The sequence below is a fragment of the Vigna umbellata genome, chromosome 9 (genome assembly GCF_029865625.1).
Source record: "Vigna umbellata cultivar VRB3 chromosome 9, Vumbellata_1.0, whole genome shotgun sequence".
In the NCBI taxonomy this organism is placed as follows: domain Eukaryota; kingdom Viridiplantae; phylum Streptophyta; class Magnoliopsida; order Fabales; family Fabaceae; genus Vigna; species Vigna umbellata.
The window spans coordinates 51,807,910-51,817,895 of NC_142173.1; positions in this window are offsets into that span (position 1 = coordinate 51,807,910).

Below are 9,986 nucleotides of genomic sequence, written 5' to 3' on the forward strand. Positions count from 1 at the left end.
CTCCACTTCCTCCACTTCCTTCACTTCGTAACTTCTTCAGTTTGTCCACTTCGCCACTTCGTCCACTAGTCTCTAGAATTCTTTGTTAGTTATGTCCTCCACTTCATCCACTTAGTCCACTTCATCCACTTCGTCCACTTCGTGAACTTCTTACACTTCCTCCACTTCTTTCCACTTCCTCCACTTCGTCAACTTTGTCAACTTCGTGCACTTCCTCCAGTTCGTCAACTTTATCCACTTCGTCCACTTGGTCCACTTCGTCCACTTGGTCCACTTCATCCACTTGGTCCACTTCGTCCACTTTGTCCACTTCATTCACTTTGTCCACTTCGTCCACTTCCTCCACTTCATCAACTTTATTCACTTCGTCCACTTCTTCCTCCACTTCGTCCACTTCGTCCACTTGGTCTACTTCGTCCATTTCGTCAACTTGGTCCACGTCCTCCACTTCCTCCACTTCGTCAACTTCCTCCACTTCCTCAACTTCGTCCACTTCGGAGACTTCGTCCACTTCAACCACTTCATCCACTTCATCAACTTCGTAAACTTACTGTACTTCGTCCACTTCCTCCACTTCCTTCGCTTCGTCCAACTTCGTCCACTTCTTCCACTTCCTTGACTTCGCCCACTTCGCCCACTTCCTCCCTTTCCTCCATTTCCTCCACTTTCTCCACTTCCTCCACTTCGTCAACTTCTTACACTTCCTCCACTTCCTCCACTTCGTCAACTTCCTGGACTTCGTCCACTTCCTCCACTTCGTCAACTTTATCCACTTCGTCCACTTCTTCCTCAACTTCGTCATCTTGGTCCACTTCCTCCACTTCGTCGAATTCCTCAACTTCGTCCAGTTCGACCACTTCGACCACTTTGCCCAAATCACCCAATTCGCCCACTTCCTCCACTTCCTCCAGTTCCTCCACTTCGTCAACTTCTTACACTGCCTCCACTTCCTCCACTTCGTCAGCTTTGTCAACTTCGTCCACTTCCTCCACGTCGTCAGCTTTATCCACTTCGTCCACTTCTTCCTCCACTTTGTCCACTTGGTCCACTTCGTCCCCTTCATCCACTTCGGTCACTTCACAACTTCCTCAAGTTCCTCCACTTCCACAACTTTCTCCACTTCGTCCAATTCCTCCACTTCGTCCACTTCCTCCACTTCGTCCACTTCCTCAACTTCGTCCACTTCGTAGACTTCGTCCACTTCATCCACTTTGTCCAATTCGTTCCACTTCGTCAACTTCCTCTACTTCCTCCACTTCCTCCGCTTCCTCCGCTTCGTCCACTTCCTCCACATCGTCAACTTCGTCCACTTCGCCACTTCGTCCACTTCGTCCACTCCGTCCACTTCCCCCACTTCCTCCACTTCCTTCACTTCCTCCACTTCATCCACTTCGTCCACTTCGTCAACTTCTTACACTTCGTCCACTTCATCAACCTTTTCAACTTCATCCACCTCGTCCACTTCGTTCAACATCGTCAACTTCCTCCACTTCCTCCCCTTCCTCCGCTTCGTCCACTTCCTCGACTTCCTCAACCTCGTCCACTTCGCCACTTCTCCACATCTTCCACTTCCTCCACTTCCTCCACTTGGTCCACTTCTTCCTGCACTTGGTCCACTTCCTCAACTTCGTCCACTTCGTCCACTTCGTCAACTTCGTCAATTTCGTCAAGTTCCTCCACTTCATCCATTTCCTCCACTTCGTCCACTTCCTCAACTTCCTCCACTTCGTCAACTTCCTCCCCTTCCTCAACTTTTTCCACTTCGTAGACTTCGTCCACTTCATCCACATCGTCAACTTCGTCAACTTCCTCTACTTCCTCCACTTCCTTCGCTTCCTCCACTTCCTCCACTTCCTTCGCCTCGTCCACTTCGTCACTTATCCACATCTTCCACTTCCTCCACTTCCTTCACTTCGTCAACTTTGTCCTCTTCGCCACTTCGTCCACTTCGCCCACATCCTCCACTTGGTGCACTTATTCCAGTTCCTCCACTGCGTCCACTTCGTACACTTCCTCCACTTCCTCCACTTCCTCCGCTTCCTCCGCTTCCTTCGCTTCCTTCGCTTCGCCAACTTCATCCACTTCGCCACTTCGTCCACTTCCTCCACTTCGACCACTCCGTCCACTTCGTCCACTCTGTCCACTTCGCCCACTTCCTCCACTTCGCCCACTTCGTCGACTTCATCCACCTCGTCCACTCCGTCCACTTCGTCCACTCTGTCCACTTTGTGCACTAAGTCCAATTCGTCCACTTCGTCCATTTAGTCCACTTCGTCCACTTCGTTCACTTCGTCCATTTCGTCAACTTCATCCAGTTTGTCCACTTCGCTCACTTCGCCCACTTCCTCCACTTCCTCCACTTTGTCAACTTCTTACTCTTCCTCCACTTCGTCCACTTCCTCCACTTCGTCCAATTCGTCAACTTCGTCCAGTTCGACCACTTCGCCTACTTCACCCACTTCCTCCACTTCCTCCACTTCCTGCACTTCGTCAACTTCTTACACTTGCTCCACGTCCTCCACTTCGTCAACTTTGTCAACTTCGTCCACATCGTCAACTTTATCCACTTCGTCAACTTCTTCCTCCACTTGGTCCACTTGGTCCACTTCGTGAACTTCGTAACTTCCTCCAGTTCCTCCACTTCCTCCACTTTCTCCACTTCGTCCAATTCCTCCACTTCCTCCACTTCGTCCACTTCCTCCACTTCGTCAACTTTGTCCACTACGTGCACTTCGTCAACTTCCTCCACTTCCTCCTCTTCCTCAACTTCGTCAACTTCCTCCACTTCGTCCAATTCGTAGACTTCGTCCACCTCATCCACTTCGTCAACTTCGTCAACTTCCTCTACTTCCACCACCTCCTCCGCTTCCTCCGCTTCCGCCGCTTCGTCAACTTCGTCCACTTCTCCACTTCTCCACAGCTTCCACTTCCTCCACTTCCTCCACTTCCTCCACTTCCTCCACTTCTTCCTCCACTTCTGATAGACGGGGCTCAAGCCCAATTAGTTCAGTGTAGGATTTCTTTTACTTTTATTAAAACATGTGTAAAAGGTGTTAGGCATGTGCTAGATAGGAGGGACTTTTAGTCCTATATGTAGACATGTCACCACCTCTTGTAAGACACTTTTGAGCATAATGAATTGTTATTCTGTTGAGAACACTCCAAAACAATTCTACCTTGAAAGTCAAGGCTAGAGAATCCAAAGGATCTCCTCTAGCCACCTTCCATTCACGCTTCATCTTTCATTTCCTTTTACAGTTCAGATATCTCTCACCTCCACGTAACTATTTCTACACCACTTTGCATCAGCCGCGTGGATTGCTTACGCCATCACTGCCACGCGAGCTTATTCCCTCGCGAGTTCCGTCAGCACAATACCACATCTTCATTTCGCGAAACCTTCCTCTACGTTCTCTTCGATGGCTCTCTTCCACCACGAACCACCGATTAGTTCCCTTCTCGCCGACTAAAATCACTTCCCCACCGTTCAAATCCGCTTCCGCATCAAACCCTAGGTTTTCCACCGAACAAACCTCCAATCCTCCAATCCTAGGGTTCCTAGTTCTTCCGCTGCCTCATCTGTTTCTCCTTGGCAGAATCTGAGGATTCACAGGTCAAATCGTTTCTTCAGCTGCTTCTCGGTACTTCAGCTCAAGCGAATCTCCGATTTCCTCCTTCTCGTTGATGTGCCTCAAACCGCCGTCCATCATGTGGTAATCAGAGCTCTGGTTCTCCGCGCTTCGAAAGCTAAGTATCTCTCCATTGATTCGCGTCTCTGATCTGAGTTTAAGTTTCTTGCGTTGTTATGAAATTCACGAGTTGTTTCGATTCTGTCTTGATCTTATTCATTCGTGTTGAATATCTTCAATATTCATGTTGTTCATTATGATTCCTTCTCTGTCTTGTGTTGAGTCATGTGTTTTTGGTCTTGATCTGTTCATTAGGTTTCTGCTTGAGTCATTTCTTGTATGCTAACCTTGTTTTGGTTGTGTCTTTCATCATCTTAATCGGTCCAAATTTTTGTTGAGTCATTTTCATTGATGAATCATATTCTGTCATGTTTACAGTCATGTTTAATTGCTTAAAATGTCATAAATTTTGTGTTCAAAGCTGTGTTGAGTTTTTTTCTGAGATTCTGGAATATATGATCAGTGGCTATACACCATATGAGCTATGATACATTCATTGTGAGCTCGGGTGCATGCAAAAGTGACCGTAATCTCAGATTTAACGTACTGTTGATGTGTATTTTGATTTGCGTTTATTGTCATGGCCAATACATATTATTTTGGTGATAAAATGCTTGAATGAGTTCGTATCAGGTGCACATCACTTAAGCCATGAATTGCTGAAGCAAATAGCTTGGTGGCATCTTGTGAAAACTCTAATAGTATCAAAGTTGCAGTTGACCGATCTGCATTGTCTTGTTTGAGTCTAGTTTTTTGTTTTAAAATCTGTTCTAGCATATAGATCTTGCTGGAAATCTTACATTAATTTCCTCGTGTCGTGTTCAAGTTTCAGATTGCTGTTTTAAAGTCATTTTCATCAATAATTTGTCAATTGACTCAATGAAACTTAAAACTGGTGGTGTGGTTGACCTGTTTGATTGCATAATTGGCTATTGCAAGTTCAATTTTCGAATTACTATGTTCTGCATCCAATTTTAACGCAAAACAAGTTTGTTTTGATGTTTTAAACATGTTGAGATAGTTAATTCGAGTTATATCAGCCTTTGTGCGTTTTTCACCTTTGAAACCACCATTTTAAGTCAATTTTTTTATGAAGCAAGTATAGTGCAGTACTGAAATTTTGATTTGTGCCTTTATGATTCAGTTGGATTATAGTAAGAGCTAGGGTCTGTTGAATGAAATCAAAACAGGTGAAAAAGAATATTTATACAAGTTTAAAAAGCATTCAGACCTTGTACAATCCAAATAAGTGAAGCTCCAAAATCAGAAACTGAAAACATTATCAGTTATGAACTAATTTTGTTGGGGCATTTTATCAAACGCTTTTGTAAAATTCAGTACTAGAGTCATTTAACTGTTTATGCCCTAACTTGCTTGTTTTTCTTGCTTTCTTAATCCCTTCTAGAGCAATTCTTAGGTTCATTTTTGAGTACTTTCCTTTTTTGATAGCTTTGTTTCTTGCTTGTCTTTGTTGGTTATCTGGTTTTGTCTGCAATGCATGTGAAATCTATTCTGCCAATCTTTAATTGAAGCTTTTAATTGCTTATTTCATCTGGTCTAGAGTTTCCTAGTGATGAGAGGGTCGCACCTCCCACAAAAGTTGTGCATAAAAGAATGCAGTACAGTGCTAGGAAGTGACTCCTAGGTCGTCTCTCAAGGACCAATTTGGGTTCAGTCTCAGATCAAACACGTAGTGGGGGGGAGTTTGTGAATATTTTTTGTGTTCGAAACGAACTGAATTAAAACTAGAAATTAAATACAACCAAACATAATTGAAAACATAAGGAAAACACTAGAATAAAACATTCAATGCTTAATTGTTTGGACCAATTAGGATGAATTGGTAAAGCTAAAAATGAAATGCTCATTGTATTAAACAACATAAAAGAAAAGAAACGAAATAGCATTGGAACGCATCAACACTACTAAAAGGAAAATAAAGGCATCAACGGTAAAAGGTATAATGCAAACTAGAAAAATGCTAAATGCAAAATTAATATATAAAATATAAGAATGCAACTTGTGTGTGAAGCCCAAAATAAAATCCCAACGCTTCTTCCAAATCAGTAGACCACTTCATGCTTCTCAAAAGAAATTGAAAGTGCAAATGATAGCTCTCCTAATATATTTTTTACCGTGCTGCATCACCAAAATAAAATCACGTGCACTCCAAATTGAAATTAGCGTTTTCCCCCAATATTAAATCACCATCCAATTTTAAAAGAAAAGAAGAATTAAATCCTTGTGCTGCTGGAATGATGCGTCAAGAGAAAACCTTGTGGACTCTCCTTCCATCACGTCACCGTTTGCTTGTGCACACTAACTAAATGAATCCCGTGAGCTACTGGATTAGAAACCCGAGAGAGAAAGGAGAACAGTCGTAGCCCTTCCTCTCCCATGTCCGTGATCCCTCTTCAATTCAGAATAAAAATTCCTTAATGATTAAACATTGCTGTCAACGTCCCATCAATTCCCACCTAATCTACTCTTCATTTCTCATTCTTCAAATGAAAAGCAAAGTGCTTGTGCAATCCAAAATAGTCACCGTTCATGCATCTAAAAAAAAACTAATTCCCCTAGTGCTGCTGGATAAAGAAACCGTGCACACCAACTCACATCCCACTACACGTAACATTGCTTTCCAAAGTGAATTAAGCGCTTTCTCAATATCACCATGTGCACCACTGCCCTTCCTTGAATCCCGTGCTTCACCATTCAGCATCCGCACCTTTCCAGCCAAGCCGTGAATTCTAAAATGAAAGAAAGAAATCTCCACTTCTTGAATCAGCGTGTGCGTGACATTCCTTCCCTCTCGGTGCTTCACTTCTTCCAGCTCCAACACATTACCGCCTCAACTTATTCCAGCAAAATAAAAAAGATCGTTTGCTACTCCAAATCATGAGCCAAAATGAAATTAAAATGGCAAACTGAAAACGAAACTCATGCACAAGTCAAAGCAAGAAAATTTAATTTCATAAAAGCTTCCTTTGCAACAGTGTTTTCAGCCAAAGAAAAATCCCCTCCCAAAACCAAGACCGAGAGTGTGTGGAGCTTTTTCATTTCAGCAGTGCTTCCAATCAAAATGTTTGAACCAAAGAAAATAATGTGCAATCAGCAAAGTAGAAAAGTGACACTTTTTCTTCATTCATCATCCGAATCCAAAACAAACGAACGTAGGCATCATTTTTCTCCCCCAACAAAAGAAACATTCGAGCCAAAAAAAAGCGGGTCCGTGAGGGTGGCGGCTAGGGTGCCCCTCTAAGGACGTGTGTCCTCCCTTTAATAGGGATGGGGTCCACAAATAAAACCCTAGGTCCAAGTCACTAACTTCTAATTTTTGGGTCTACTCTAATTTACCAAAAATTGACCCAAAATATAAGAGTTGATTCAAAAATTCTAAACTACTGAATTACAATTTAATTAATTTTAAAATGTCTTGGTGGAGAGTCTTGAATTTATTTGGCATTCTTCCTGATGTCCCAAAATGTATTTCCGAAATTTTCCTGCACTTCAAAAATGCACTTAATCAGCTCAGAAAATCCAAATTAGCACAATTACAAATTTCCGACCAAATTAAGCAAAATTCGGAAAACGGGGAAATAACAAACAATTAAACACAATTCCCTGGTTTATTTAAATGCAATAAACTAAATATAATTCAAGAAATAACGACTCATCAAAATAGACCACACTTAGTCTTTTGCACTCCTGGGCAAAACCAAGACGAAAACCAGGGAACTACTCAAACATCAGGGAGGTGACACAGACTCGACAGACAGACAACAAAGACTCCAAAACAGGAACAAAAACAGAATTACACAGTTCTCCAGGAATCTGGACCAAGAAAGGAAGTAGACAATATCCAACACAGAATCAATCAGAGAAAGCAGATACTCATGAAATCATCCAAGCAATTCAAGACATGGCAAAATGATTAATCAGCTCAAGAGGTGAATCAAAAACAACAGAACCTCACAGATCCACACAATCAGTGTTTCTCTCAAGTGTTTAAGGTAAATCAATGTCACTCAATGCACTCAAGAAAGCAATCACAAACAGACTTGGCAAGCCTCTAATATCAACACTCAAGCACATACGCATGTTCAAATCAAAAGGTCTTTTCATGGTTGTAATGGGGCCAAGGACAAGGGAGGATATATCTGGATAAGAAACTACAAACCATAAGGAACAGAGGAGCAATGGGGAACAAGTGTAAACACATTCAAACACACCCACAACCTCTAATTCCATCCTCTTCTTGACTCCATTATTCACATTTATTCACATTTTTTTTCACTATTTTTCTGCTCTCTTTTTTTTTCATCTTGTCTCTTTTCTTTTCTCTATTCAGCACACAATTTCAAGAGACAAGATACACATATATTTACAGCAACAACACAAGAAGAGGGACCAACTAGCCAACTCATAAGAATCCCTAAGGAGACCACACTTGTTCCCAAAACACTTCCAAAGCTCCAAAATTCCCTAAGGTTAAGGTAATCATGGTTTTTCACTTAGGGCCAGTGTATGAGCTTCAAAACAAAGAAATGAGGAAAGTATAGGCTCAAAAAGGGTTTTCAAAGAATCAGAGCAGGGTAAGCTTATTCGGCTAGAGAGGCTAAAAAACAAAACTGCCTTTATCACTTCCAAACATGCATATCAATCAAGAGTTATCAACAAGAGTCAAGCCAAGGCATATGCGCAAGCAATCAAGAGACATATCACACACAAGAAAGAACATAGAGTGGCTCAAATCTCACACAGAGTAATTCTGTCACAATCAATTCAACTCTCAAAAATCATAATCATCTTCCAAGCAGAGTGATGAATCGTTATTTCTTGAATTAGATTTAGTTTACTGCACTCAAATAAACCAGGGAATTGTGTTTAATTGTTTGTTATTTCCCAGTTTTCCGAATGCCGCTTAATTTGGTCGGAAATTTGTAATTGTGCTAATTTGGATTTTCTGAGCTGATTAAGTGCATTTTTTTGAAGTGCAGGAAAATTTCGGAAATACATTTTGGGACATCAGGAAGAATGCCGAATAAATTCAAGACTCCCCACACAGACATTTTTGAATTAATTAAATTGTAATTCAGTAGTTTAGAATTTTTGGATCAACTCTTATATTTTGGGTCAATTTTTGGTAAAGTAGATTAGGCCCAAAAGTTGAGATTAGTGACTTAGACTCTAGGGTTTTTGTGTGGACCCCACCCTCATTAAAGGGGAGACACACGGCCCTTAGGTTGAGCCGCCACTTGCATTTTTTTTTTGGCCGCTGCTTACTAGTTCCTTTTCTCTCGGTTTTGAACGTTTTGGGAGAATGAATGAAGCACTGATTTTTACTCTGATTTGCTGATTACTCATGGCTCTTTTCATTGTGGTTCATACATTTTGTATTGTCCAGCGTTGCATTGTGATTGATTAGTGAATTGTGTATGCTACGGTCACTGGATGAACACTGTCACGACTCACATTAGGAATGAATGACGGAACGCATTTTAAATTCTTGAAGCATGTTTTCCTTCTTTAGCTAGAAGCGTTGATTCACCTGGTTGGAAGAAGCGCACAGCAGTTGCACGGTGAAGAAGTGGTGAGCACGGTCAAGCAAGGAGAAGGCTGGAATGCGTTCGTTGCTGTGTCTCGTCCAAACATAGGAGATTTCGGTCATCATTGCCACATCCAGGAGCAGCTGAAAACTTCAAGCAAGTGTCACAGCCTTGGAGTTGGAATGAACCAAGAGGTGGCACGGATGGTTGGAAGATAAATGTGATTTATCTTTTGGGAAAAGCAGTGCGCAAAGAGAAAGCCAAACTCACGGGATTTGGCAGCTGGATGGTGATGGTCTAAGTAGCAATGTGTTGTCACGGCTTGGATGGAAGAGCAAGCACACATGGCGTCTTGGTAGAAGCTTGCAGCAAGCACGCTATTGAGCTGGAAGAGAAGTGGAAGCTGGGTCCACGCGGGCTTGAAGAGAAGTGCTGATTGATTCTTTTTATTAAGAGGAAGCGTGACTTACATTGCTTTAGATAAGAAGGAGCGCATGTCACGGCCCTGCTGGAAGAAAAGGGAATGATTTTTGTTTTTATGAAATGAGAAGTACATTAGGTGGGAGAAGATGGGACGTTGATGGCTTATGTGGAGTGGGAGAAGAGAAGCACTTTACAGCTGGTTTGTTTTGGTCTATGAAGAAGTTCATTCACGTGAAGGAAGAGGTGGCCCACGGTCATTGATACAATTCTTTATCCTTTAAGAATGAATGATAACTTAGATAAGAGAAGCCCGAAACAGTGATTG